This window comes from Xenopus laevis, chromosome 9_10L (assembly GCF_017654675.1).
Source record: "Xenopus laevis strain J_2021 chromosome 9_10L, Xenopus_laevis_v10.1, whole genome shotgun sequence".
NCBI lineage: Eukaryota > Metazoa > Chordata > Amphibia > Anura > Pipidae > Xenopus > Xenopus laevis.
The window spans coordinates 107,223,071-107,249,235 of NC_054387.1; the positions used below are offsets into that span (position 1 = coordinate 107,223,071).

Genomic DNA, 26,165 nt, shown 5'->3' on the forward strand with positions numbered 1-26,165 from the left:
TTTAAAAAAAAGGTAGAGGTCACCATGAGAAAAAGAAGAGGAGTATTAATAAGGAGAAAGTAAAGAGCCTGGGTAGAATGGCAGGAGTGGGGGGGCTCATGTTGACTAAAGAGTATGGGAGTAGTAGAGAGTCAAGAGCAGAGGATAAGGGAAGAGGTACTGTAGCAACAGGTCAGGCCAGTAGAATATTACTCAGATGGCTTATACAGAACTGTGGAGTCAGAAGCAATTTTGGGTACCCAGAGTCAGAGTCAGCAAAAATGTACCAACTCCAATGCCTAATAAATTTAATGCCTAATAAATTTAAATTGTAATGAAAAATAAACATGTTATAATTTCACAGATAATAGTCATAATAAAGTACTTTTCTGCTGTAAGAATTAAGCCCAGTACCTAGTTTCACTAGTTACTAAGGTTTAAGGGATGTTTGTAATTTCTTTAATAAATAAAATAAAAAAAGCCACAAGGATCTACGCTTATAGATTACACCCAGGTTTGACATTATCCTTATTCATGTTTGCCAGTGACAGGCTTAGGGCAGATGCATGGTCAGATACATGGTCAGATTCGGGGAGATTAGGGATAAATTGCCTCACAAGAAAACTGCGGGCGACTTCGGAAAACGAAGTGCTCCGATTGCCATCCCGTCAGTGATTTACATTCTAGCCTGTGGGAAGGCAGTTCAGGGAGATTAGTCGCCCCAAATTGTCAGCTTCCTAGCCAGTAATTCTTTGGTCTCCTGAATATAACAAAAATTAAGATAAGACTGAGGACCAGAACAGGGGCAAATAAAGGCACAATGGGCCTCTAAACATTGCTAGAATTTCCATTTCTGTGCTAGTTTTTTATCTTATCTTAGCCTGATGCTGTCTGGGTTATTAGGCCTCCATTGTTGCCCCAGGGGAAACAGTCTAAGATGAAGTCATGGCAGGTGACAAGTGAGAGGCTCCATATACAGGCATATACAAACAGATATTAGGAACAGATCAAAAGCAGTACTGCAAGCCATCTAGTGATTTGAGCTTCTTTTGGACTAGGCATTTGCCAGAGAAAACAGACCCCTTGTTTTAATCAGTTGAGCAACATATCTACTCTTATAACAAGTGACATTTGCCTTCAAATACAAAGCATTCTAACCACAAACGCACTTAAATTGAACTCAAAACACTTAAATAAGATATGTTCCACTTGATTGGCTAGCTTTAGTAAAAACTTGGTTTCATTTTACAGCGTGGTTTAGGTAAAACTATTTTTAAGCACAAATGTATAGGAAAAATTAAAGAAGGGTTTTTCCATAGAATTATTTTAGTGTAAATAGAAATAAAAATTCTGGTGGTTTGAGATACAGTATGTGGCCTTGAATTGGCCGTAGGGTGTAGCCCCTTTAGCAATGGTTTTATAATTTAAGGCAGGAAAACACTGCACCACGACTGCTGTTTAATGCAAAATGTTATTTGGTATGTAAAGTACAATTTATATTAGCAGGACTTGCTGTCCAGAAAACATACAGTCCTTATGGTGTAGCATATAATATATAATATTATAATCTATAATAATTCCAATTGGGAGTGTTGGTATGCTAAAGATAGCTCTGTTATTGGAATATGTCTGCTCCGTTTGACTGCAGAAGATATTTATTGTGATTTAAATTTTCTTATTCTTATTGGATTAATTGCCATGATCATTTTATAGCTACTCTCAGGCAAAATGCCACTGGAAATCCCCTACCGACTCAAAGTCTAGAGATTACTATAGACTCTAGAGATCATATATATATCAGGGCACAATTGCTTAGGTGCTTATCAAGCCTGGCAGGTCCAACACTAATGTGACATTTTACTTCAAGCCCCTCTATGTTGAAATGAAAGGTATATTTTGTGTGGTGGTTATGGAGCCCACACACACATATATGTTATGAGGTAAGCAGTGGGTGGATGGCATTTTAGAGGGTTACGTACTTAAATCTGAATTTCGCAAATTTTTTAAATAAAAAAACACAACCAAACTCCAATACCCGATTTGCCTTTATTTATTATAAAAATAAAAAAAAAGGTAGATTAGGTAGAAAGGTAGGTAGATTAGGTAGAAAGGTAGGTAGATCGGTTTGGGTAAAAACTCGATAAATATAATGGAAAAACCTGAATCGTACGATTGTTTCTGGGTTTTTTCCCGAATCGCTCTATTGTTTTTGGGCTTTTCCCCGAAAAGCCAGAATTTTTCAGATTTTTACCCAAAAAGTCTGAATTTTTCAGATTTTTGCCCGAAAAGCATGAAATGGTCAGATTTTCTGGCTAATTCCAGTGCAGACCACAGAAACTTCAAAATTGGATAAGGACCTCTGCCACTGACTTATACAAAAGTATAAGATGTCAGATTTTCAGATTCTTTTTGCAGCATCGGGCTTTAATAAATCTGCAATAAAAAAAATTTGAATTTTGCCGCCAAAAGCTCGACCAGATAAATTCGGAGTTTAGTAAATAACCCCCTAAGTGTCATTGGTATAAACATGCAACTACATTGTACAGGATACATACAGTGATATTTGCACTATTAGATTTGTTGAGATAGAAATAGTTTATTGGTGTGCGTCTTCAACCTGATATGTGTGGCTAAAAATTTTTTTACTTCCTTGTTTTGTGACGAAAAGTCACATGATTTTAAGGATTTGGTTTAACCAGGCACAAGGATTCAAGCGAATCCTGCTGAAAAGGGCTGAATACCAAAAGGAATTTGGTGTATGCCTTGCCAACATGCCTGATTCAGCAGCTTATTGATCCATGGATAGAGCCAAAATTACTTTTATAACAATTCGGTTAAGTGAGGCCTGCATTGGGTCTCTGTTATGATCCGAGCATTAACCTGCAATCAAAATGATCAGATGAATCAGATTCGGTTTACAACCAGGATGACCGAATATGACAAAGATCTGCTGGTTTGGTAACCTTACCAAATCTTTCAACACATAGCTAGTATTTGTGAGTGGCAAATTGCTAACTATAACCTAGAATTTGAGTGCACATCCCCTTTAAACATTGTTATTGCTGCAGAAACGTTGAGTTATGCAACTCTCAGCTTTAGTTTGCACTCTATAATGAGACTTTCAGTATCCTGGGGCACCTGATTAATTGAGTGGCCAGAGATCAGATTTTGAAGTGTATGGCCAGCTTATGACTATTGTGGGAAAACGACGTGGAAAAGTAAAGAAAAGTTTTGGTCAAAAATATTACTTATATTATGTATGTCATTTGTGTGCTAATATAGGAACTACAAAGTGTAATAAAATGGTTAAATCCACTTCCTCTTTCTCACAGTGCAGCAGTCATGCTTTATGGCTGATATTCTAGCTTTATCATAACAAATCATGTCAAATTCAGAAACCCCACTACTTTTTTTTTTTTTTTTTTAAAGCCCTTACAGGGAATGGTCATCTTCTGACAAGTGTCTGAATTTGAACACTAAAAACATTTTTGCAGAAATCTTTATTTGTTAAATAATCCACTTTTAAGTTACACAACACATTAGTGGCACATTGTGTCTATAAATGTGTAAGGCTCTGTTGATATGTTGTTCTTTAAATAACCTCTACTCAATGGCCAAAATTTACATGTAATGTGATCCATTATAACTACAATTCCAGTATCGTGTAGGTAAATATAAGAATTTTTCTGTATACAACATACAGGGGCACATTTACTTAGGGTCGAATATCGAGGGTTCGATATTCGACTGTCAAAGTTAAGTCCTTCGACTACGAATATCGAAGTCGAAGGATTTAGCGCTATTCGTTCGATCGAATGATCGAAGGAATAATCGTTTGATCGAACGATTAAATCCTTCGAATCAAACTATTCGAAGGATTTTAATCCATCTATCGAAGGATTTTCCTTCGATCACAAATTGGCTAGAAAGCCTATGGGGACCTTCCCCATAGGCTAACATTGAGATTCGATTCGAGTTTTTTTTAAAGAGACAGTACTTCGACTATTGAATGGTCGAATAGTCAAACGATTTTTAGTTCGAAACGTTCGATTCGAAGTCGTAGTCGAAGTAGCCAATTCGATGGTCGAAGTAGCCAAAAAAAGTTCCAAATTTGAATTTTTTTTTATTCTATTCCTTCACTCGAGCTAAGTAAATGTGCCCCACAATATTTTTGCTCTTTATAATTAATAAACATAAAATATGTAGACTTACTTATACTTACCGTGTGAAAAAAAATTTTCTTAAACAATATGAGCAAAACAGGCATCATTCTGTGCACTCAGAATCTCAGTGAGTCATTACTGAATCACATCATAATTCTCACAGAATTCTGGGGGTGCCCCTTAATGAGCTCACTGAATATTCCATATTCATAATGAAAACTTATACTTAAAGCAGAAGGAAAGTTGTTTACTACTTGGGGGTGCCAAATGTTAGGCACCCCCAAGTGAATGCATTTATTTACCTGAAACCCCGGGCGTGTGCTTCTATCAGCAGAAAACTGCACCGGCCCGGAGTTATTCCAGCTAGCACCACGGAACGCTCATCTTCCAGCATCTTTTTTCTTCTTGCGGCTGCACATGCGCATTAGAAAAAATGTTAACGAAAAAGTCAGCTATTTCATTGTACTGCGCATGCATCTGCCCTGGGAAATTTGAAGAAAGAAGAAGCCAGAAGAGGATCGCTCCATGGTGCTCACTGGTATAACCCCAGGCCGGTGCCATTTTCTGCTGATAGGAGCACCAGCCAGGGAAGTGGACTCAAATAGCCCTTTAACAAGCTATTCTCCAAAGCTGGATAGGCGGTGTGACTCAGGGAAGATGGACTTGGAGGCAGCGTCACAGTATATACTATGTCAGTGTCAGGCTGGCCCAAACTGCCTACTGTGGCTCATGCGGGAGGAGCAGTGGCAGGAATACAACGGTCTCTGGTTCGACATTATCACTCTCTGTATCGCTAAAAGATAACTCTAAGGTGAACAGCCCCTTTAAAGGAACAGTAACACAAAAAATAAAAGCCTTTTAAAGTAACTAATATATAGGGGCACATTTACCTAGGGTCATATATCGAGGGTTAATTAACCCTCGATATTCGACCGTCTAAGTAAAATCCTTCGACTTCGAATATCGAAGTCGAAGGATTTTGCGGTATTCCTACGATTGATGGAATAATCGTTCGATCGAACATTAAATCCTTCGAATCTAACGATTCAAAGGATTTTAATCCATCGATCAAGGATATTCCTTCGATCAGGAAATTGTTAGGAAGCCTATGGGGACCTTCCCCATTGGCTAACATTGGCCTCGGTAGGTTTTAGGTGGCGAACTAGGGGGTTGAAGAATTTTTTAAAGAGACTTTGACTATCGAATGGTCGAATAGTTGAACGATTTTTTGTTTGAATCGTTCGATTCAAAGTCAAAGGTCGTAGTCGAAGGTCGAAGTAGCCCATTCGATGGTCGAAGTAGCCATATTCGAACATTCGAAATTCAAACTTTTTTTCCTCTATTCCTTCACTCGAACTAAGTAAATGGGCCCCATAATGTACTGTTGTCCTGCATTGGTAAAAGTTATGTGTTTGCTTTAGAAAAACTAGTATAGTTTATACAAAAAGTCTGCTGTGTAGACATGGGGGGCAGCCATTTAAGCTGATAAAGGAGAAAAGTCACAGGTCACTTAGCAGATCACAGATAAGCTCTGTAATATAATACAGTGGTATTCTACAAAGTGCATCTGTTATCTGCTAATGTAACCTGAGCCTTGAATGGCTGCCTCCATGGCTACACAGCACCACTTTATATACAGTAAATTATAGTTGTGTTTCTGAAGCAAACGCACCAATGCAGGGAAACGATACGTTATATTTAAATTACTTTAAAACGCTTTCATTTTTTGGTGTAACTGTTAAGGAAAAAAACTTTTATTTGTGTATCTTGCAGGCTGGACTCGTTCCTCTGGATTGTAAATGGGTGAGGGCGGCAAAGACACAATTGGTATTATATTCTTAATACTGTTTTTATGATTTATTATTTAATTTATACACGGAACCCTGATGCACTTTTTCCTCTGAACACCAAAGGGGTGCGAGAATGATTGATCATGCAGTTTGGAAAACTTGGTTGTACATTGCAGTAAGAATTATTTTTATGAGTCAAAGCTCAGCAGTGGGGGTGTTTTGTTGATATTATTTATTGTACTATAAATGTGGAGTGTTTATTAAAAAGAACTAAGTACCAGTGGACGTTTAACCCCACACAAATGATTTGCTTGCTGTAGTTTTGTCCACTGCAGCTATTTATGGAGCTAGTCCTTTGCTTGTCATGTGTAAAAGATAGGTAAATGACTTAGTTATTGATGACCTCAACAGAAGTTTATGGGGCAAATTTACTAAAGGGCAAAGTGACTAACACTGGCGAAATATTTTTTTCGAGATTTGTTATACTCCGAACCTGAAAATAGCTTGAATCTGAAAATAATCCAGCTAAAACTTGTCGAGGTCATATAGGAGTAAATGGCAGAGGTCCCTTCAACCATTTGAAGATGTTTGTAGCCTTCATGATGTTTAGGTTTTTTTCAGTGGGTTTCCCTCGAAAACTTGAATAATTTGAGTGTTTCGAGTTTTTTTTCAGCCAAACACTTCTTCACCCCTAATTCACTGATTAAAGTTTTTTACATTTGAGTTTTTAGTTGTGAGTTAATTTGAGGTATAAAAAAACCTCCCAAACCTCTAAAACGTGAATGTCGATAAATAACCCCCAGTGTGTTCACAAGTATGAACAATAAGGAAATACAGATAAGTGTGTGGAACACCTGGCTTTAGATTGTGGAGGATGTAAAGAACAGGTCATATCCAATTAAAATGGATTCTTTGGACAACTTAACTTTATTGTATCTGGTGTTAATCTAAGACAGTTGGGCAACTCTTGGGGACAATTAGTCCACATAATTAAAATTGCTGTAGGATAAATAAATAGTCATGCCTTTAATAGATTTCACTAAGATTTCCAAACAGGGAACAAAAAATATGATATGGAAGTGACAGCAGAAATCAGGATGTGTGCGGTAGGAACGTAAACCGGTGCTTTTGGTTGCACCCACTATGAAGTTTATGCAGACCATATGTAAAACCACAAGCAACTTTCTGCAACTAGTTAGTTCCTTTCACATACAAAGGTCAATGGTCAGATGGTAAAGTGAAACTGGCCTCTTCCAAGTACTGTTCACAAGCACATAGTCATAGTGATATGATTTGAAGGGAACAGAAAATAGATGTGCAATATACATTTCTCCATAATGAGCAAGGAACTAAACAGAATCTAGTTAGCAGATCTGTTCAATATCACGGCATTACATAGTTACATAATCCAGAAAATACAATGGTGGCAGGTCATCAGTTACATGGCAGGAGTAACCCCTAGATGGCATGCAGGCTTCTGGATTCTCTCATCCAAACAAACACATTATTTAATGTCCATATTAAAATTGATATTCCTGTACTAGATAAATATTTTGTTGAAATACCTCATTTCCATTATTATTTCTGTTATACATAATGACCCATTTCCATTATTATTTCTGTTATACATAATGACCCATCAGGCTTTGTACCAAAACATAAACCTCAAATAACTTTAGGCAGCTGGTCAACCCAGTGTGGTCAGCCTCTCACCTTGATGTCTCCTTGAAGTTAATCTGATTGGATCTTCAGAAGAAATTTGATTTGCTGAACCAGCATAACTAAGGGGCATATTTATGAATATTTAAGATTGCATTTTCCATGATTTAAGAAAAAATGTGACGAATAAACACAAATACAGAAATTTGCACGAAAAAGTATTGACTCTTTATTGAAACAGTCAAGCTCTTTATCCTTATTGTAAATGAATAGAACAGTTTTTTGTTTCAATGCAACATTTTCCCTGTGACTAAATGTGACTAAACTATTTTGTCTGATATTTTTGACTGTATGCCTGTATGCTCGAGAATAAAAAAATTCTATAATATCATTGGAAAGATAAAATCTTTAGGTTCTTTTCACCTAATCCAATGAAGGACCTATCAGAGTTTTCCCCAATATTTTAGCTATCCATACTCTTGGCTCCCCCTAAACTTGAATATCAGATTGGCCAAGCATTTTACAAGTACTCCCCTATCGTTGACAATCAGATTCAGACTTTCGCCAGACCCATACAATAATGAAGTGCTCAACCACTAGGTGCTTATCCACTAGGGTCAGGTGCTAAGCAATATATTACCCAACCTGCCATGAAGTTATACACAAAATCCAAAAAACTGTAGCACACAGTGTAGATGGATCAACGTTGAATCATGGTGATGTTATTGGCTCGAACAAAAAGTAGACAAAAAGCAAAGTTTCGGCCTCACTGGGCCCTTTATCAAGCCTTGATCATGGCTTGATAAAGGGCCCAGTGAGGGCCAAAATGTTTTTATCTCCAGACCCATGACATTTTCCCCAGATTTCTCTTTTTTCTTCTCTTATGTCAGCACTATTTCTGCACACATAAACCCCACCTCTTACATAGCCCTGAGCATCTATCCATAAAGACTACTAACAAAATGAAATTGTAAATGTGTGTGGACCCCTTGCCATCTCAATTAACCCGATCCACCTATAGTAAACTATACACAATATATCAGAAATTCAAATGGTTTATTCATAAATTGTGTGACCTTAAACTTTCACTGCAAGGACAAATGCATGCAATCAAGATGCTAGGAGACTACATCCATAATTTTGAAGTTTAATTATAGTGTAATATTGTCAAGCAAAAATTACACAGCGATTTAAATTGACTAGGGGCAAATCCTAAAAATATGCAGTACATGTCACACCAATGAGCCATTGACTAGGACAGCAGATTTAGATCAGGCACTGCCTTTGATTCAAGATAAAAAAATTACTCAATAAATAGGTTGAAAGTTAGAGCCCTTTCTTGGCTTGGGCATCAAGGCTATATATGCTGAGAGTGACTTAGAGGATAAATGTTCTACAAAGTTAGTAAAGGCTGATAACATATGAAGGGCTGTGATCTCTCTTTGCCTGTATGTAGTTATAACTTTATATTACACAAGAACCATGATATAGTGAATACAGTTTTTATACAGGCCATGGAACTCCGAGATGACTTCTAATATCCTCATATTTTGCAACAGGGGGTACTTTATTTATTTTAATACCCAAGTTTCAGTGAGTCAAAGTGAGTGACAGAAATGACATCACTAAGCTCCAATTATAACCAATGACATCACTAAGCACCATTTATAAGGATATAATTTACATGATATTCATGGAATTGTGTATTATATCCTTATATTAATCATGATTAGTAATGTCAATGGTTATAATGGGTGCTAGGAGATATAATTTTTTCACATGATTCACTAAAATTTGAGGTTATTAAAAGTCACCTTTGACTTGACTTGATCTGTGTAAAAGCTCTCGTCCTTGTGCCTTTATATGGTCATGAAACTATTCATTGACTTATAATGCCCTTATATACATTTTTCACTACATATTGTACTGCTGGGATACAGGTGTACAGTATTACAATACAGAGAAGTGCAAACAGAGAGGACAAGTCTCATGAAAAGATAAGAGACAAAGGGGCATATTAACTAAAGGGTGAAATTGAAAATTTGGAGTAGTTTCACCAAAATGAGGATTCCCCTCAACATCGCCAATTTACTAAAAGGAGTATTCACCAAGTTTTGGAGAATTAACTTTGCAGTGGTGAAAATTCTCTTTGTATTGGTGTAAATCCACCTCTCTTCTCCAGGTGAACTTTCTCCAGGTGAACTTTCTCCAGTGAAAATTCTCAACAAGAAATATGTCCAGGTTCAGGCTGGAGAAATACCATTATAAAGATAGAGAAGCCACCTAGAATCTCATTAACATCAACATCATCCTTTCCGTGCTAATTTTCCACATACTGTACATCATTTCATCATGGCAAAAATTCTCAAGAGAATTTTCTCCACTATTATTTTAGTAGCAGCTGTGGAATCCTATGCTTAATCCCTTGCACATGACAGCAGTGCTCTCTGCACCATTTTAATTTGGTACAGTCTGATCGGACCATCGTCCTGCTCCTAAGTGGCCCAATTTGTTCAGTACCACTGCAGAACAGCGTATGCTGCAAAAGAACAGCTCCACTGCCAATGATTTTTTCTATAGACAAAACAACTGATGTTTGATGTTGGAAGAACTATTGCAAATGATTTAAATGGCTGGACGCAGCTGGAGTGCTGTGATAAAACATTTTTTCTATAAAAAAAACTCTTGCTGGAAAAAAGGCTATATAATAATACAGGTGTTTTATATATAATGTATTTGCATAGAGCAGCTTGTTCTAATGGGGAAATAAAGCTCTGTGCCTGCTTTCTGTTTCTTGCGTGTTGTGCGTAAGGGAGGAAAAAGTGACTCGTGAGGAGTTCAGAGAATGAGTGTGCACGTGAACCTAATTCTCCTTTCATTTGTATCATTAATTTGACAGAGCTTTTGGGCAGAAACAGTGTACTTGGTGAACTACATTTATGCAGTGCCACGAGAAACTGTTTTCCAAGGTGAGAGATTTTTCATTTAAGACATACGGGCACATTTGTGTTAATTCTGTAGGTTTAATTACTCTCAGAGCGATAGGTTAGTGGAGAGAATGACCACACTGAGGACCATGATATCTTCTTCAGAATTCTACAGTGATACAGGTACTTGCTTACACATAGGAGAAGAGGTATTTGGTGTACTTTACTAGAAACTATTTTCCAAGGTGAGTCGGAAATAATACAACAGTACCGTGAAAAAGGGTGAAGATTTTTTTGTGGCACAAAACAAATGTTTTGGATTTACAACTGCTGCTTTATCAAGTCCAAAACATTGCCTGTTTTGTGAAACAAATAAATCACTTATTGCTGAGTTTTTCGGAGAGCGTCTGTATTGTCTTCCTTATTGGTAATTCACTCACGGCATAGGAGTTCTACAGATTGCACCTGAATATTGGACTTTTTGCAACTACTTTATTTTCCAAGGTGAGTGATTTTTGGTTTAATGTATGTGGGGAAATGTGTGGTAATGCCATTGGTTTATTTACTCTTTACTTGCCAACAGCAAGTAAAAAAATATCATTCCTGGTTATAGATGTGTAGACCCATACCCCCAACAAATGCTTGTTTTTTTTAAATAGTAAAGACTATTCAAAGGGAGTTTGTCAGAAATATTAAGCACTTATTTTTGCTTGAAAACAGAAATATTCTGGAAAGTAGTGTAAATTTGGACATTTTTTCTGCAATGTAGTTCTTATTGGCGATTATTATTAGTGCATGGACAAAAGTGATTCTCGGCACTTGTGACGTTTTCCATTTCCTTTCTGGCAAACAATTACCTTAGCTTGCTTTATGGCATCAAAGAAAGATCGCTATTTTGGAGTTTATCTTAAAGCATGCAAACATTTACATTTTCAACCTTCAGTCACCTGGACCAATCAATATCAGTAAGCCAATTATTTAGGGTCATACACAGACCAATAGGCTGTTAACTCAATTAGAAGAGGCCAAGTCAGCAGTCAGTATGTATCTACATATAGACATCTGTACCTCTAGTACCAGAGCAAGCATCCCACAGGATGAAACAGGATTAATTACCCTTTATCTAAAAGGCTTTTTTACTTTTTGTAGATACTTTGTGCTGAATAAACGGGATACTGAAAGCCACTTAAGTTTATATTACATGGTGTATTCTTAACTGTGGACTGTGGCATTTTATTGGAAACTCTGATGGAAATTGCAGAAATAAGAGCACAATATACACCACATGTGCCATGGACCTTAAGGGGGGACAGAATAAACAGAAACGTTTAATTATAAAGCTATATATGTATGCAAACCCTACTAGCGTGTGTAGAAAATAAAATTGGTTATACAAGTTAGCAGTAGGTAGTGAGAGTAACCATTTAACAATGAGAAATGCACTCCTTCAGTGTAAATTATACCCAGTATGAACTTTCACAACCCCCACTTCAAAAATGACAGGGAAATCAGAAGGGGAACATAGTGCATGCTTGGTGTTCATGGATAAATACCTGAAAGACCGGCATATGCAGAGCCAACAGGATCCTTATTGGATGATCTAGTTGCATCATGTGGGGCCCTAGCTTGGAAAATATTTATTGAACAGAGTTGCCTTATCTCTTCTCCCTAAGCTTACTGTGTTTGCCCCTGTTTTTTTGCAAAGATTGTATGAAACCAAGAAGAAAATTAAAGTCCTGGAAGAATTTAGAAAACCATCTCAATGGTTTCTGGACTACAGCTCCCATCATGCTTTAGACCTGTATAACATAATCGAATGCTGGGATTTGTAGTCCAGAAAAATGTTTTTTAAAGTTGGGATGAGCTACAGCATTTACATTCCTTTGACTGGCTTTTGGTGAAATATAGAACCACGGTGTGACTATGTTAGGCACCATAGATTGTGAGATTCTATGATGAATATTTTTTTGTGATCCACATTCAACACAATTTCTCAATCTAAATTTTATATTTTCCTGATATTTCTTATCTATATATAATTTACAAATAAGAGCATTGCAATTGTAAAGACCTGCTTAGGCAATTGAAATTGCCCCTGTACATTCCTCTAACTGCTGAGATGGACTTACGGGCAGGGAATGTGCCCATAGCTTTATGGTACCAGTCTTTACATGCTATGAGCAAGTTTAATGGATTGTTCCTACCAATCCTATACCTTCTGTTTTTGGGTAACAATACCCCATCATCAGTAGGATAATGTAATAAAAGTTGCAATGTTTGTGGCAGGTCTAGTAACAATAGCAAGCAGATATTTGCTTTCAGAGCCAAATGTTACATGCTGATTGGTTGCGGGAACAAAACCAGTTATTATATTATCAGAAACATGAAGGGAAGAAAAATTCTTATATGTATGTACCCTAATGAAGCAACTGATTTGCATATCCACATTATCAGATCTTTTTTAATAGACTTTATTTATTGTTTTCTGGTAAAAAAAAATAAAGAATTTGGGGGAAAACCCATAACCCACTGAGAGGAGTGGCAGGAAATGAACATAGGAGAGAAAGAGAGAAAACAGCAAAAGACATCTGAACCATAGAAAACAATTTAAGTAGTTGTACATTGCGTTATGGTGGGAAGAGAGGTGCAACGTGTTATTAAAGGGATACTGTCATGGGAAAAAAAATTTTTTTTTTCAAAATGAACCAGTTAATAGTGCTGCGTCAGAATTCTGCACTGAAATCCATTTCTCAAAAGAGCAAACAGATTTTTTTATATTCAATTTTGAAATCTGACATGGGGCTAGACACATTGTCAATTTCCCAGCTGCCCCAAGTCATGTGACTTGTGCGCTGATACATTCAGTTACATTGAGAAGGAAAAACAGCAGCCTGCCAGAAAGCATTTCTCTCCTAAAGTGCAGGCACAAGTCACATGACCAAGGGCAGCTGGGAGATTGACAAAATGTCTAGCCCCATGTCAGATTTCAAACCAAATCTGTTTGCTCTTTTGAGAAATGGATTTCAGTGCAGAATTCTGCTGGAGTAGCACTATTAACTGATGCGTTTTGAGAAAAACATGTTTTCCGATGAAAGGATCCCTTTAAGTGCACAGTGTCTCGGTGTTGGAGACACAAGTTTGCTGAGGGTGTTACCATTTTTTGCAGATATATATTACACAATATTTTAATTTTGTGTGTGTGTTTTCTTATAGTTTGGCTACAATTTATTAAAGAGCTAATTAATCTTGCCTCCAAGAAGCAAGTGTGAGGTGGAGGAGATTAGGAAGATGAGTGATGAAGTAAGTACAGTTGCATGTACAGCATTGGACTGGTTTAACAAAAAGCCACGTAAACAAATATCTTTCTCTTGCAGTAATATATTACTAACTGAATTATTAGCTCAACTTTTCTGGTATCTACCCAAGACTATGACTATGACTAAGACTGACTAATAATGGCATTCTGTATAATCGGTAAAAATAAGTATGGTTTAGCATTACACATTATATTATTTGTAGATGTGACAAATAAAGAAGGGGGAATTGAGTATATACTAGGGGTTATTCACCTTTGAGTTAACTTTTAGTATGATTTAGAGAGTGATATTTTGAGACAATTTGCAATTGGTTTTCATTCTTTATTATTTGTGGTTTTTGAGTGATCTAGATTTATATTCAGCAGCTCTCCAGTTTGCAGTTCCAGCAGTCTGGTTGCTAGGGTCCAAATTACCCTACTAACCATGCATTGTTTTACATAGGAGACTGGAATATGAATAGAAGAGGCCTGGATAGAAAGATCAGTAATAAAAATGAGCCATAACAGTGAATTTGTAGCCTTACAGACCATTTGATTTTAGATGGGGTCAGTGACCCCCATTTGAAAGTTGGAAAGTGTTAGAAGAAGAAGGCAAATAATTCAAAAACTATAAAAAAACAAATAATGCAGACCAATTGAAAAGTTGCTTAATAGGCTTATGGCTATTTTATAACATACTAAAAGTAAACTTTAAAATGTATTTCCCCATGTTTATATAGCACCATTGCATTTCATTGCAGATAATACATCATTCCCTGCTCCATTGGAGCTAATAATCTAAGGTCCCTTACATTATGGCAATTGAATCAGAAACCAATTAACCTGCCTGTTTTTTTGAATCTGAGGAGACCCATTTAATTATAGGGAGAACATACAAGCTACCTGCAGATAGCACCTAACTGGAATCAAACTCAGGACCCCTGTGCTTAAAGGTAGAAGTGCAACCCATGAGCTACCCATGTTTTTGGATGTGGTGTGCTCTTTTAAAATTTGCTGTGCCAAAGTGATTTATTATTCTCTGTTGCCCTCCACCATTATTTTCAGGTGTTCCTTCTAGTTAAACTTCCCCCCCCATATGCACAGTGCTGGTATTAGGTCATTGAGTTGATTACTTCCCATGATTTCTCTTGCACAACGCTTCATTATACAGGATTATGGATTATAAGGCCGCCCTGTATACTATAATACAAAGCTTTGTTATACACAATTATACGTTATAAAGCTGTCTTTTTACACTATATTGGGATCAACATATGCCATTGGGTTCAACAGTAGAACAGTTCTTTGTGTTATATTTTTATACAGTTCTTTATCAACTGTATATGCTTTTTTCCTATGTACAAACATTTGCAGACAATCCGAACCAAACCAGAAAGCATTTAGGGGCACATTTACTTAAACTCTTATTAATCTCATTGTTTTATGAAAACAAATCTGACCAAACTCCCGTCCATAATTTGAATTTATCAACTTTCATATGCATTATAGTACATTTAACCAACTGTTTGTCTGTCCTTAACTGACTTGTGTGCAAATTAAATAAAAAAAATTACAGTACAGTACAAAGTATAAAAAACTTCAATTTCAAAGATCAAAGTCAGTGCTTTCCCAGCCTGGTCTACCACTTAATTGCCACTTTAGCCCAGGTGTACGGCTCAGCATCATTCTATATATACATATATTTGGTCATATTTATTTTTAGATCTGCAGAGAAATTTCTGTAGGCCACAGTTATAAAGGGTGATTGCTGCATTTTCTTGTCTCTTGTGGTTCATACCATAGTTGTATTTCCTCCTTTGCTCATAGAAGCATATCTGCAAAATGTGTTATCAAATCAAGAGTTAGAAAGGCTTGTTAAGAAACGCATGTGCAAAGCACTAAGATGGACACAAAACTGAGAGTGTATTGATGCTGTACATATTCATTTGCAACTTGTAGAGAACATCGATGTTTCCCTTCAGCCTGCTAAGAAGAATTACACACAAGTGCATGCATGGGAATCCCTCAATTGCTGACACCCGGAATCTGTTGGTAATTCCCAGGAGTTCCCATAGCATTGCTACTGCAGGTATGGAACATGTAATCCAGAATGCTCAGGACCTGGGGATTTCTGGATAATGGATCTTTCTGTAATTTGGATCTTCATACCTTGATTCTACTAGAAGATCATGTAAACATTAAATAAACCCAATAGACTGGTTTTGCTTCTGATAAGAATTAATTATATCTTAGTTGGAATCAAGTACAGGTATGGGACCTGTTATCCAGAATGCTCGGGACCTGGGGTTTTCCGGATAACGGATCTTTCCGTAATTTGGGTCTTCATGCCTTAAGTCTACTAGAAATTCATTTAAACATTAAATAAACCCAATAGGCTGGTTTTGCTTCCGACAAGGATTAATTATATTTTAGTTGGAATCAAGTACAAGCTACTGTTTTATTGTTATAGAGAAAAAGGAAATCATTTTTAAAAATTTGGATTATTTGGATAAAATGGAGTCTATGGGAGACAGCCATTACGTAATTCGGAGCTTTCTAGATTTCGGCTTTCTGGATAAGGGATCCTATACCTGTACAAGGTGCTGTTTTATTATTGCAGAGAGGGCTATCCCATAATTCTGATTTCAGGTTCCCAGATAATGGATCTCATACCTGTCTATATATATATATATATATATATATATATATATATATATATATATATATATATATATATATATATATATATATATATTACTAATTTAGAATGGCAAGGTTAGACATCCCTCTGTATAATGTACACAATCAGGGCCAGACAGGCCACAAAGGGCCTAGGGCAGCAGAGAACTGGGGGCGGCATGCCTCCTACTGGCCACATTGGAACTTGGCGGGAGATGTTGACAGTTGTTTAATCTATCGCCCACCCAGAAACCAGTGCGGTTTAAATAGCTTTTAGCTTTAATAGTTGATAATACATTGGTGTATTCCAACAACATTGCTTTAGATGTTTCAGAGATATTGGGGCATATTTACTAAAGAGCGAATTCACCAAAATGACAATTCGCAGGGACATCACCAATTTACTAAAAGGCAAATAATGCAATTGCTATCAAAAAAACACTGGAGAAGTTTTGTGCCATTTTGCCAGGCAAATTTTCGCTCAAGAGAATGATCGTTAATCCACATATTTTTCAAAGTGTGAAAGTTTCTGTTCGTTGAACTTTTCCAAATTCTATTTCGCCAGTTTTTGCCTGGCAAATTAAAAGGATGAAGCTACAGCCTCAACATTTTTATGTCCATAACATCATATCCGTTATTTCAAAAAAGACAAAACGCAAATGATCGTTAATCCACACATTTTTCAGTGTGAAAGTTTCTGTTAGTTAAACTTTTCGCCAAATTCTATTTTGCCAGTTTTTGCCTGACGAATTAATAAGATGAAGCTACATCCTCAACATTATTATGTCTGTTATATCCGTTATTCCAAAAAAAAGACAAAACGCTGGCAAGTTGTACAAGTTATAACTGTTAAACACATGCTATTTATACGTTATTAACCATTTGAAGCACATTTGTTTCAGGATGGGCTCATGTCTAGGACAATAGAGGATCTCTTTTGTCTTTATTTTGCTTCCTTGGACATTTTTGATAATAAGTGGCCCCTTCAAACAATTTTACCAATATCACTAATAAATACATAAATATGAACTTTATGTACCCGCTATATTTAAATTGATGTAAGCGTAGATAAGTTAATGAAGTTTCACTAGGAAGAAAGTAAGGCAAGAAAAATTTTGGTAAGAAACTTTCACGAATTATCACTGCTGAAAGTACACCAGCGTTCTCTTGCCAAGACAAAATTGCGCATTTTGATAATTTCACTTATCCATCACGAAATTACGTCTGACGTAGTTGCACGAAGTATGGCAAAGTTTCCCGAAGCAAAAATTCATAGGTAAGTAAATATGCCCCATTGTGGTGTAAATTAAAGCTTTAGGAAAGGCTTCCAGTGCATCATTCAGGATTACTTTCTTGTAATGATATGTAATATCATATATACAGTAAATAGAGGGGAAAATACAATATTTATGAAAATTACAATTAAAACCACCTATTTCCGGAACAAGGGCACAGGTCACAATCAACAGTCTAATGCGGGGGACATTTTTCCATAAAAACAGCTTGCTGTCTTAGTCATTTCTGTCTTGTGTTTCATGATACAGTTTTATGTTTTGCTCAATCTTATAATGTTTTGCAAAATGTGTTAAATAAATGTCTGTCTAGACTAAAATATCACATGTTATTAATAGAGATGACAGTGATAGGACTGAAATACACACTTTTCCATATAATGCTCTTACCAGTGGCGTAACTATAGAGTAATCAGCCCGCAGTCATAGGGGGGTCTGGGCTGTGGGATCTGCTTCCTCTATAGCTGATAAAATTTACCTCCTCGCCAGCCGCTCTCTTACCTGCGGCAAGGAAGGAGGATGCAAGTGGAGCTGGAGTGGGCCGAGGTGGGACGTGGGTGGGACGGAAAGTGGGCTGAAGGATCGGAGTGCGCTGGGCCCTGTAGTTACGCCACTGGCTCTTGTAGTTGTGGTTTGCTAATATTCCACTGGAAGCCAACGTCAGAAGTAGGGATGGGTGAATTGGACCCGTTTCGCTTCACCAACAATTTGCAACCAGCAAAAATTCGCCAAAATGCATTAAGGTCTATTGGCGACAAAAATTTTTGCCAAGCATCTTTTTTTTTTTTTAGACGCGTAACATATTTTTTCTCCCATTGGAATCTATGGCCATCATTTCTGCCGTGAAACTAGGTGAAAAAATTTGCTTGTCCCAAATCAGAAGGACCGTGTCTCCTGATGTTAGGCGTCCTGTGACAATCACATGAAAGAAAAGGAGAAGGGCCTAGTGTACGCAGAGCTGATTGGATTCTCGCTGGCAGATCTCCCTGCATTCAATTGACTGCGTACAATAAAGATCTGGGACAAGTTTAGCAGGGATATGGTTTTAAAGTGGATGTAATCATTCCATAGTTGTGTTGCTCCACCTTAATGTTGATGGACTACATCCATCATATTTTGAAGGGTCAAAGGGAATCTAAAGCCTCCATAAAACTATCTCACTGCTCTCTCTACTTCTCTACAGAAAGTTACCAAAAACTTAATTACAAATGTAAGACAAGGCATGATGGAGTCTGTAATCCAGCAACCACAGAGGGGAATTCTCTAAACACTTCTGCTTACTGATGCTCAACCATTGTTTACTCAAATAATGCTGGACTACAACTCCCAGCATACATTACTATATCATCAAGGGTAAAAACAAGTGGGAGCTGAACGTCAGCAGCATCAAAGTTGTATTGCTAAGGGCTAGTCCACACGGGGAGATAGCCCTGCGTTTGCGGTCGCGGCGACAAAGCGCCGCGCCAGTCGCCGCGACCGGCGCAGGCGACAGTTTTGTATGGGCGCCTATGTAAAAACGCCTGTGCTAACCACACGAGGCGATGCGCTTTTCAACAGTCGCCTGAAAAAGCCTGGCGAGGCATTTTCAGGCGACTGTTGAAAAGCGCATCGCCTCGTGTGGTTAGCACAGGCGTTTTTACATAGGCGCCCATACAAAACTGTCGCCTGCGCCGGTCGCGGCGACTGGCGCGGCGCTTTGTCGCCGCGACCGCAAACGCAAGGCTATCTCCACGTGTGGAATAGCCCAAGTTTTCACAGGTCTCCAGTCTCTAGAGCTGCATTAACATGCAAAATCCTCCAATGAAAACTCCAACTAATCTTTGTAAATCTGGCTCCTTTGTAGATTTGTACCTGCCTCTGGAGATCACTTTGTTTTGTCTTAATTCAGTGGAAGTTTAGGTCTTCTTAAAAAGGGACATTTAACTTAAAGTGAATTTCTGCTCCCCTTGCTCTCCAAGTAGGAATGAATTTCAAGCTTTTTTCCTATGTACAAACATTTGCAGACAATCCGAACCAAACCAGAAAGCATTTAGGGGCACATTTACTTAAACTCTTATTAATCTTATTGTTTTATGAAAACAAATCTGACCAAACTCCCATCCACAATTTGAACTTATTTATCAATAATTTTTTTCAAAAAATCAGAGAGACAAAATGTCACGTCAAAATTGAGTGTCAATTCGAACTATGCGATTGACGTTTCGAAAACTCAATTTTGTTTTAGTTTTCACTGCAAAACCTTTTCAGGTTATCGGAGGAAACCCCCAAATGTTTCCAGCACAGATCACAATGTCAAGAAACAACTTCAGGGACATCTGCCATTGACTTTACCTTGAAAGGTTTGAGATGGAGTATTTTTGGATTCAGATTTTTAGCAGCTTTGGGGTATGAAAATCTCTAAAAATTCAAGTTTTTTTTTTCCATGGACAATTCCAGTTTTTCCCCTAAAAACCTCGACCAGAAAAAAGGGCCCCTAACGTTGCAATGTGGAAAGATGCTGAATAGGGAAGCCAGTGAAACAAAACCCATAAAAATAAAATAATGAAGACAAACTGAAAACTGGTGTAGAATCAGTTTACTTATAGAGAGTTATTTATCAAAGGTCGAATGTTAGAGTTTTTTATACCATGAATGAACTCACAACTCGAATGGTATCTTATTTAAGAAAAAACTAGAATGGAAAAAACTTGATTCGGCGAGTTCAAGTTGCAAAACCCGAAAACTTGAATTACTCAAGTTTTCTACAGGGAAAAAACTCAAAGTTTTCAGGCATATTCCTCTGGAAAACAGGAATCACTCGTCTCAAATTATTCGAGTTTTCGGGCATATTCCGCCACAAATCACTCAAATTATTTGAGTTTTTGAGCAAATTCCTCTGGAAAAAACTCGAATCACTCAAATTATTTAAGTTTTCGGGCATATTCCTCTGGAAAAAACACGAATCACTCAAATTATTCGAGTTTTCGGGCATATTACTCTGGAAAAAACACAAATCACTTGAATTATTCGAGTTTTCGGGCATATTACTCTGGAAAAAACACAAATCACTTGAATTATTCGAGTTTTTGGGCAAATTCCTCAGAAAAAAACTCAAACAACATGAAGGCTATTAACATCTTCAAATGGTTCACGAAACCTCTGCCATTGACTCCTACATGACCTCAGCAGGTTTTAGATGGGTATAGGTGTATTTTCAGATTCAAGCTATTTTCAGGGTCGGGGTATAATAAATCTCGAAAAAATCGTGTTTTTTTTTAACTCAAAAACTTGAGTTTTGACCCAAAAAAAATCAACTTAAAAACTTAAATTTTCATGGAAAACACAACCCGAACCTTAGCAAATAACCCCCATAATGTATTATAAGTTAATGAAAAGGTGAACTGCCCCTTTACTTGACTGTATCTGATAGAGTTGCTGAGTCAAATACATCGTGATAGCTGCTGAGCAACTCCTACTCCTTTTTCAAATTCTAATTATAACAGAATGAAAATACCCAATGATTTACTTCTGTAACAGACTGCCTAATAGATCTTTTTTTCGGAAAAGTTTCAAAGATATCTGAGATCTCTTGTTCAATGTATTGCTCACTGATGAGACATTTGTTTGTATATTTCTGACACACTGAATAAGTGTTTATCTCTGACCTTCCACTCAAAGCAAAGACGTATTTCTGTGTATGTGTGTGTGTGTGTGTCACCCACATCTTTCCCATGCTTTGCTGAAAGATAACCTATGATGTAGATTCACTAGTCATGTCTGCCTCCCTGACCACATCCTCCAGTGCATGTCATGTTCGCTGTAGACTAGGGAAGATCACTGCTCAGTTGATAAATGATGGGTTATTTGCTGCATGTACCTCTATGGGGAGAATATGAAGTCTAACAGCACAATGAATTGAACAAAAAAAACTCTCTTCTTACAGAAGGCAAATCTGCCCGGCTATGACTGCACATTGGGATTCTTTCTGCGCAGATGTAACGTCCATTTAGTCAAGGTAAATCATACAAACCTAAAGAGCTTTTACAAAGTGTTAGTTTATCCTAAAGGGGAAGTACACCTTCATTATTTTTAAATAGTACATGTATGGGACCTGTTACCCAGAATGCTCAGGACCTGGGGTTTTCCAAAGAACAGATTTATGCTCTTCGTACCTTAAATCTACTAGAAAATCATGTAAATATTAAATAAACCCAATAGACTGGTTTTGTTTCCAGTTACAGTGAATCCTCGATTTCAAGTACCCTGATTTTAAGTTTTCCCACATTTTACATTTTTTATTTGTGGCCCCAGCGATTTATAACACATTTCAATGGGTGCATTTCCCTGATGTTATGTACGTTTTCCCAGATTTTACATAAAAATTGTCCTCTGTAAATGTTATAATTAGTGAAATAAAGAGGTTTAAAATACTTACCAGGGGTATATTTCGCCATAGTTCTGCCTGTATATAGTCAATTCCAAATAGTCTGCCCCTTATACAGTCCTGCGCCAACTGACTGACAGAGAGGCCTTGCACATGCCCCCCATAGTGTAACATTAATGGTGCAATGCTTCACCCTTGTTATTAACACAGTAAGTATTGTATCTCAAAGTAAAATTGACTCATGTGCTTAGATCCTTCGTGAAAGAGTATCTCTGATTTTACATTTTCCCGGATTTTACATAATTTTTTCCTGGTCCCCTAAAAAACGTAAAATGAGAGTTCTACTGTATATATTAGTTTGGATCAAGTACAAGGTACGGTTTTATTATTACAGAGAAAAAGATTTAGATTATTGGATAAAATGGGAGACAGCCTTTCCGTAATTCGGAGGTTTGGTGATATCTCGTTTCTGGATAATGGATCCCATACTTGTACATCACAAATAATTACTGTTTTCAGTTGCTTTTTTTTCTGTTTAAGTAATTAGACTAGTTTTATGTTCTCCTTTTTCAAGGAAATGTTAGATTTGCAATTTTCTAAACTGTATAAATGTGATATATGGCTTCGTAAAATTTGCTCAGGGACCATGCTTCGTAGGGCTGAAGCTGCGGCTCCTGCGCACTGAATGAACTAACGTATCAAACTGGAATAGTTTAGGGAAAGTCAGACATCGGGCTATCTGAGCTGCTAATGGGAAACTAACATGAATTACATTATATGAAAAAAATAGTAAAGAATGGGAACCGACTAAAATAAAGGTAGTTGTGTTGTGCTTTTGAAAATGATTAGCTTTGTGAAGGTACACTGTTTCTTTAACATGTTTCGCTAATAAGACAAAACTGCCATTGAAAGGCATTGGTCGCCTTTAAATTAACTTTTAGTATGATGTATAGCAGGGATCCCCAACCTTTAGAACTCATGAGCAAGATTCAGAAGTAAAAGGAGTTGGGGAGCAACACTAGCATGAAAAATGTTCCTGGGGTGCCAAATAAGGGCTGTGATTGACCAATTAGTAGCCCCTATGGGGATTATCAACCTACATTGAGACTCTGTTTGGCAGTGCACCTGATTTTATACAACAAAAACTTGCCTCCAAGCCTGGAATTCAAAAATAAGCACCTGCTTTGAGTCCACTGGGAGCAACATCCAAGGGGTTGGAGAGCAACAGATTGCTCACGAGCTACTGGTTGGGGATCACTGAGGGGCACATCACCAGTTGTATTTTCGCCAGCGCTACGCAAATTCACTGAAATCCGAAGTTGCGCTCAGGGGAAGCGTAAGGTTGCGAAGTTGCGCTAGCGTTAATTCGCCAAGCAAAGCGAAGTTACGCTATCAATGCTTAATTTGCATACGGCACCAAATTGAAGTTACAATGGAGGTATATGTAGCAGCACTACACAAGCCTGGGAAACCTTCAAAACACCAAATAAAATTTTTATTTTGCCCTACACATGTGCCCACTGTATAGTTAAGTTGCCATGAGTTAGGAAATGTAGGGGGGAAGGAGGGTAGCCCCAAAAAAATCATCCATTTATCACCCATAAAAAAGACAAAACTCCAGCGTTTTTTGGGACTTAGAAATTTTTTTAACTTTTTTTGAAGCAATCCCTATCTACTCTATTGCACTTCGCCTGGTCTGAGGTGGCGAATGAAGTCTGGCGTAAAAGGTAGCGTTCAGAAAAATTCGCACGTCAGTGAATTTGCGTAGTGACGTCCGTTGCGCAAATTCGCCAGGCATAAGGGTGCGAAGTAACACTAGCGAATTTACGCCATCGTCCGTTAGTGAATCGGTGAATTAACGAAAATGCGCTACGCTAGCGTTAGGTGCTTCGTCCTTTAGTGAATTTGCACCTGAGAGTGATATTCTGCGACAATTTGCAATTGGTTTTCATTTTTTGTATTATTTGTGGTTTATAAGTTATTTAGCTTTTCATTCAGCAGCTCTTCACTTTGTAATTTCAGTAATCGGGTTTCTATGGTCCAAATTACCCTAGCAACCATGCATTGATTGGAATTTGAGACTGGAATATGAATAGGAGAGGGCCTGAATAGAAAGCCCAGTAACAAAACACAGCAATAACAATTCATTTGTAGCCTTATAGAGCATTTCTTTTTAGATGGGGTCAGTGACCCCCATTTTGAAAGATGGAAAGAGTCATAAGAAAATGGCAAATAACTATACTAAATAAATACTGAATGTCAATTGGAAAGTTACATAGAATTGGCCATTCTATAACATACTAAAAGTTAACTTAAAGGTGAGCTACCCCTAATATGAATCCGTGCCAGCTGTATGCCTCTTTTTTTACAGGTCAACAGACCTGTTATCCAGAATGCTCTGAATCTGGGGTTTTCAGGATGAGTGTTTTTGCATAATTTGGATCTCTTTGCCTCAAGTCTACTAAAAATCATTTAAACATTTATTAAACTCATAGGATCTCTTTGCCTTCATTAAGGATTAATCTTAGTTGGGATGAAGTAAAAGGTACTGTTTTATTAATCATTTAATTATGAATCATTTTTTAAATTTTGAATTAAATCATTAAAATGGAGTCTATGGGCGATGGCCATCCCATAATTTCTGGATAACACGTTTCCAAATAAAGGGTCTCATACCTGTGTTTTGTTAAGTTTGTAAGTGAAAAGTAGTAAGCATGAAACGCAGCAAATGTTACTACACTTACATTTTATTTTATGAACTTTAAAATATAGGTAAAAAAGAAAATAGTAATTGTGGCATGTGCAATATTTAGTAACATTCCTTTTGGCACAGCTAATGTTTTGTAAATGCCTTCTCTATCCAGCTCAGGGTCAGATTTATCAAAATGTGTCCATACTATAGAACAATTCACCCACTTTCTATTCATTCCTATGAGATTTTAGAAGCATATTTATCAACGGGGGAAGTTAGAGTTCACCATTTGATAAATACATTTCTAAAAACCCCACAGGAATGAATAGAAAGTGGCGAGTTTTTTTTTTTTGGTGGGCTCTAATCCCACACTTCTATCAACCGTCTCATTTTCATGGTTTTAGTGGTTTTTGAAACCACAACCAAACTAACTAACTCTAAAACTACGAAGGTTGTGAGATTTATTAAAAAATTGAAATAATCTAAAATCGAAATAAAAAGAAGTATAAAGGGAAAGACATGCTGAACTCTGTGCTAAAAAATCTGAATACCTCGAAAACCTCTAAAAATTTGGGCTTTTCAGGCCTTTTTCCTAGCATAAAAAAAAATGAAAACCATTAAAAGTCCAAATTGATTTACAACAGTCCAAAAACATCAGGGCAGCTCCCATTGACTTCTATAGGACCTCTACAACGTTTACCTGGGGAAGTTTTGTCGCAGTGGTTTTTGTGGTTTTTACACTTAATAAATCAAAAAATTTTAGATCTTTTTAAAACAGTGAGAAAACAACAAATTTTTAGATATTTGTGGACAAAAATCGAAATCTGATTGTTAGTAAATGACCCCCCTTAGAGTCTTTCAATCCTTGTTGTAGGGATTTTTGCCCACTATTTTTGCAGATCACTTTTAATTCCAAGACCTGCTTGGGCTTCTTGCATGTTTAAGTTCTACCCCAGAATGATCAGGTCATGGGCCATTCCAAAACCTTCAGCTTGTTATCATGAAGTAGTTTGTGGTGGCTTTTGAGGCGTGCTTAGGATAACTGTCTTGTTACAGGAGCCGGATCACCTTTTCTGATTGTTTCACAATGGTATACAGAATTTGCTGATATTTCATGGAATCCATTCTTCCCTCTCCAAATACATAATGTCCTGCGCCACTGGCTGCCATGCAGTCCTAATGCCTAATATAACAGTTGGCAAAGTGTTATGCTGCTCTTTTTTTCCTCCAAACAAACTTTTGGTGACAGTGTTCAAAAAATTCAGTTTGAACTTCATCAGGCCACAGCATTCGTTTCCAAAATGCTTCTGGCTGGTCTAGATGTTT

At 37.2% G+C, this 26,165-nt stretch overlaps 1 protein-coding gene across 3 annotated transcripts in view; it reads left to right on the plus strand.

The window, feature by feature from the left end:
* Nucleotides 1–10,413: 10,413 nt before the first annotated feature.
* Nucleotides 10,414–26,165, plus strand: part of il21r.L (interleukin 21 receptor L homeolog) — a 40,143-nt gene continuing 24,391 nt past the window's right edge. The window contains exons 1-3 of one of the 3 annotated variants that reach the window (XM_041576980.1): nucleotides 10,414–10,560; nucleotides 13,732–13,818; nucleotides 21,707–21,778. The gene's annotated coding sequence lies outside the window, so the exon portion shown is untranslated. Of the gene's footprint in view, nucleotides 10,561–13,731; nucleotides 13,819–21,178; nucleotides 21,779–26,165 lie in introns of those variants that run through there. The other 2 variants (XM_041576978.1, XM_041576979.1) reach the window with 2 other exon arrangements.